The sequence below is a fragment of the Sinocyclocheilus anshuiensis genome, unplaced genomic scaffold, assembly GCF_001515605.1.
Source record: "Sinocyclocheilus anshuiensis isolate Anshui unplaced genomic scaffold, SAMN03320099.WGS_v1.1 scaffold647, whole genome shotgun sequence".
Classification (NCBI taxonomy): domain Eukaryota; kingdom Metazoa; phylum Chordata; class Actinopteri; order Cypriniformes; family Cyprinidae; genus Sinocyclocheilus; species Sinocyclocheilus anshuiensis.
The window spans coordinates 87722-93752 of record NW_015552606.1 but is presented as its reverse complement, the minus strand read 5'-3'; positions in this window follow the sequence as shown (position 1 = coordinate 93752).

Sequence of the window (6031 nt, the reverse complement as noted above, 5' to 3'; positions counted from 1 at the left end):
AACACGCGCGCACACACACACACACACACACACACACATGACAGAAGTTAGCAAGAACACCTCAAACACAAACACATAAAACACACACACACACAGAGAAGAGGTGTGCACTAACTGACTAACAGGTGCTACAACAACAATCTCTCTCTGAACATCAAGAAGACCAAGGAGCTGGTGGTGGATTTCAGGAGACGGACCAGTGAGCACTCCCCGATCACCATCGATGGGACTCCAATGGAGCGGGTCAGCAGCTTCAAGTTTCTCGGCGTTCACATCACCGAAGACCTCACCCGGACTACTCACACACAGTCAGTAGTGAGGAAGGCCCACCAGCGTCTCTTCTTCCTCAGGCGACTGAAGAAATTTGGAAATTTCTGTAGAACTGAAGAAAATTCTACAGTTCTAGTTGCACTGTGGAGAGCATCCTGACTGGCTTCATCACCGCCTGGTACGGGAACTGCACCACTCTCAACCGGAAAGCTCTGCAGAGAATAGTTCAGACAGCCCAGCACATCGTCGGAGGTGAGCTTCCCTCCGTCCAGGACAGCTTCTTCTCGCAGGCCATCAGACTACTGAACTCCAGATAGCAAAACGATAATCACCTACCTACCCCTACTCCTCACACTGGATTCCATCTACACACCAGTACACTGACTCTGACAGCACTGTAGCATGTCTTGCACTGCATAGCATAGAACACATGCAGCTTCATCTTCTCTTCTGCACTAACAAACTACTGCACTGAACTTCAATATAAAACACTACAGTATACATCACTGTAAGTCATATATAAAAGCTATACATTTTTAAGTCTCTTGAGTATACTGTGTACTATATGTATATTATGGAAATGTGTATATTGTGTATAATTGTCTATTGTATATTGTGAAAAAATTGTATATTGTGTAAAATATGTATATTGTTATTTATGTATACTGTTAAGTATAGTATCATGAATAAGAGTAAATAATGACAACATTGTCATAATTGGGTGAACTGTATTTTGATGCTTTAGCCATGTAAATATTTGTGTTTAAATGTCTACATATGCGTTTGTGTATATGTTTGCATTATACGGTCACAGCTGCTGGTGAAATGTTGAATCACAGTCATGGATGGAAAAACATTTAAGACTGCTTCAATCATTATACATTGCCTCTCCTGCCATAACTATTTTTTGAAAAATTAAGTACACAGGTCTTCATTTGTGTAGGGCATTCTATACACTCTTACCAAGCAAAATGTTTCAAATTTGATAACAATACCTTAGAAAATTAGTGTTTTACACATGTTTATCTAAATTTATGTCTAGGCGCTTCCCAAAAAAAGCCACTTGGAGACTCCAAATGACCCTTTGTAACCAACGACACATAAAATGCTGCAATTCTTGAATGCTTTAATGTACAGTCATAATTTTGGGCTCTAATGAAAGCTTACACTTAGACCTATTCAATTTCTTATCCAGATTCACTGTCAATAATTGCTGACACATAGTAACTGAAGCATAAACACATTATGTAGTGGTTTTTACGATTTTTTTCAGAGGTGCTGTCATCATGTCCCTCAATATATGGCTTTTTGCTGACTGGCTCCCAGACTTCACTCGATTCAATGTCAGATGATTGTCTGTGATATAAAAAAAAGCAACACACACAACGTAAGTTAGCAGGAACACCTCAAATCACAAACACATATAACACGCACACACACACACACACATGACAGAAGTTAGCAAGAACACCTAAAACACAAACACATAAAAAAAAACACACACACACACACACACACACACACACACACACACACCAACACAAACACAAGAAGAGGTGTGCACCCTGACTAACCGGTGGGTGCTACAACAACAACCTCTCTCTGAACATCAAGAAGACCAAGGAGCTGGTGGTGGATTTCAGGAGACGGACCAGTGAGCACTCCCCGATCACCATCGATGGGACTCCAATGGAGCGGGTCAGCAGCTTCAAGTTTCTCGGCGTTCACATCACCGAGGACCTCACCTGGACTACTCACACACAGTCAGTAGTGAGGAAGGCCCACCAGCGTCTCTTCTTCCTCAGGCGACTGAAGAAATTTGGTCTGAGCTCAAAAATCCTCAGACAGTTCTACAGTTGCACTGTGGAGAGCATCCTGACTGGCTGCGTCACTGCCTGGTACGGGCACTGCACCGCTCTCAACCGGAAAGCCCTGCAGAGAATAGTTCAGACAGCCCAGCACATCGTCGGAGGTGAGCTTCCCTCCCTCCAGGACAGCTTCTTCTCGCAGGCCATCAGACTACTGAACTCCAGATAGCAAAACGATAATCACCTACCTACCCCTACTCCTCACACTGGATTCCATCTACACACCAGTACACTGACTCTGACAGCACTGTAGCATGTCTTGCACTGCATAGCATAGAACACATGCAGCTTCATCTTCTCTTCTGCACTAACAAACTACTGCACTGAACTTCACAATAAAACACTACAGTATACATCACTGTAAGTCATATATAAAAGCTATACATTTTTAAGTCTCTTGAGTATACTGTGTACTATATGTATATTATGGAAATGTGTATATTGTGTATAATTGTCTATTGTATATTGTGAAAAAATTGTATATTGTGTAAAATATGTATATTGTTATTTATGTATACTGTTAAGTATAGTATCATGAATAAGAGTAAATAATGACAACATTGTCATAATTGGGTGAACTGTATTTTGATGCTTTAGCCATGTAAATATTTGTGTTTAAATGTCTACATATGCGTTTGTGTATATGTTTGCATTATACGGTCACAGCTGCTGGTGAAATGTTGAATCACAGTCATGGATGGAAAAACATTTAAGACTGCTTCAATCATTATACATTGCCTCTCCTGCCATAACTATTTTTTGAAAAATTAAGTACACAGGTCTTCATTTGTGTAGGGCATTCTATACACTACAGTAATAGGTGTATAATACTTATAACTGTATACACACTGTGTGTACAGTATAATGTGTGTAAAACCCACTCACCTCCTCAGTAACTGGATGAATGTTTGGTGGGCTTTGTGTTCATAGCTGAATGGAACCTATGCTGCCAGGAGTAATTATGGGTAATTGGTGACACAATGAAGTGATGACAGCTGTGGGGCTACGCACACACTCATGTACACACATGCACACACTAGTGTGAAAATGCAAAGGGCAGAATTTAATACTGAGTTCCTCTTACCACAGAGAGCCACTTAGGGGACACAATAAACCTGTTATCGAACCTTTACCAGCAAACCCATACATCAAATGAATGTGCGTCGTAATAGTTCACCTAAAAATGAAGATCTGGTCATCATTTACTCATCCTCAAGTTGTTGCAAATCTATATGACTTTGAAGAATGCTTGTAACTAAACTTGTATTTACATGATGGTCAATGAGTTGATGATGAGAGATTTTTCATTTTTTTGGTGAACTTTCCTTTTATAGCTGCAGTATGTAACATCTTTTCATTTAAAAATGACCAAAAACTGATTATGGAGCAAGTATGAAAGACATCAGTGTTCAAAACTGTCTCCTTACCTTACCTTGATTTGCGACAGTAATGATTTATAATTTGAGGTGTTGGGTCCAGAATGACAGAAATTGATGTAATTTGTTACTTTGACGTCATTCTCCTTTGTGTGGTTGTGTTACGTCCATAAACAGAAAGAAGAAAACCCAGCTACTATATGGAGTGTGTGGGTGGAGCGTTTGTAGCTTGTTCTTACAACACTTGCTTAGAATTTAAACTTGTCATCTCAATGGCCGCTTTTAATCAGTAAAGTTCTAAATGACAGTCATTGTTACTATCTGGAAAATCACCTGTTGTCAAAACCTAGAAACCTCTAACTGCGGAGATACTGCAGAAAAAAATGGAAAGTGATAGAGCCTGAAGGGATTAAAGACTGATGCAGAGATATTGTATTTTTCTGCTTAACGTTTCAGTTGACATTTCAGTACATTTCAGTTGCTTAATAGTTAGCTAGCCATCATTAAAGCACTCGTTCGCTTGATTCAGATATCGAAGTATCGACTAGGGTTGCCACCTTCAGTGTGGCAAAATAAGGGACATCCATTTACATTTGCATTTTACTTGGTCAGAACAAAAGTGGCAGATATGTTCATGCCATATTTCACACAGAAGCAGTGCCCAAGCACAACCCAGGTAAAATAAATAAATTAATAAATAAATAACTCAGCAAGTAACTTGCCATTTTATGCTGCAACCAGAGATGGTGAAAGAGGCAGTTACGTACAGCAGCTTCAGGTGCTTTTGTGATATTTTGCTCTGTTGCACTTTTTTTTGTAGCATTTTGTGTACTTTGATGCTTTTAATAATCACGCTGAATTAAAATGTTAATCTGAGAGCCCCTAACAGTCTACTGTTCTTCAACTGGCGTCTTTCCAAAATTGTCCTGAGGTTCCAGTAGGTTCGATAATTAGCTACTTCCTATGATGGTTGAAAGAATGTAAGAGACCATATATTCCCAAAAATACAGACATGTTTTGAATCCCTTTAGAAATGTGAATGAACTCAACCATCTTGATAAGCCAGGGGACCTTTCAACACAAACTTTGAACATACGCACACTTTTGAGGTCAGGCATGGTTGGTTCAGAGTTATCTGTGTCTGTTTGAATTCAGTATTCAAAGATGTCTGTGGGAGAAAGACAGTGGTTGATGTGGGAATGACAAAAAATTAATTCTTTCTGGATCAGTTAATAAAACAGTGGGGCTGGTTGCCATAATCAGACTATTATTTTCAGATAAACAGACTATTAAGATTTTCAGATAAACACAGTAAAAAGTAGCCCACAAAAGAATTCATGAAACAGCAAATAATTTAACATGTAGCATACAAAGATTAACTCATTATTTAATTTGTTTATTTTAAATAGCCATTACCGGCCAGGCTCTAAGATCACCCAATCATAGCGCTCACCCTCATCCGACTACTAACCAGCCACACCTGCACCTCATCTGGATTACTCATCAGCATTGCTAAATAAGCACACACCTAGTCTCACCTCATACTGTCCGGTCTTGTTTGTTTAAAGTGGACTGCTTACCTGTTCCCCTGATCTCCAGCGATTTTTTGTTCAGCGTGTCTCCCCCTCCTTTGTGTTTCCTGTGTTGAATAGTAAGGATTACCTGGATACCTACCCCTTTTGATGAGGTGTGTGCTCTCCATCCATCTGCTCCTCCGTCCACGATCTCCTGCACCTACAATAAAGGAAAGTTCGGTTATTATTTTCATCACTCATTCCAACCACTCATTGAACTACTTACCTGCCAATACCTGCATTGCTCAATCTGTGATTGAAAACACTGTTTACTACTTAAGTCCGTGCCCACATTGCATAACATTACCCCTACAACTATTATTCTCATTATCTATTTATTATTACTGTAATTGTAAAGCACATTGTCCATCTAATGTTGATTTTGATGGTGCTTTAAAAATAAATCTGACGTTGATCATAAAGGGGTCCTATTATGCTCTTTTACAAAGTCTTGATTTTGTTTTGGGGGTGTACTAGAACAGGCTCTCATACTAGGTTGTTCGAAAAACACATTATTTTTCACATATTTTACATTATTACAATACCCCTCTCCCCAGTCTGGCATGAATGGCTCAAATAGTTCTTGTATCAAATGAAGGCCCGCCTTCTGAAATATGAAATGTGCTGTGATTGGTTAGCTGGGCCAGTGTGTGTTGTGATTGGCAGCACTCGGCTCCTGGTCGGGAAATGTCATGCCCCTTATCATAGCCGCCTGCGAGCTTCAGTGTAAATATTGTGTCAAAATCAAATAAATTTGAGCGTGATTTAAACCCGGATGATTGTAACCACTCTAAGTTCGTCTGCTTTGGGAAAACTAGCGTGTCTCCGACATAGTGATAACACTCGTTGCCTTCTCTAGTGCGGCTCAACCAGGTCTCGTCCCATTTGTCGATATTTGTGATATCACAAATCCCGGAAAATATGCGTTGTAGTCCAAACGAGT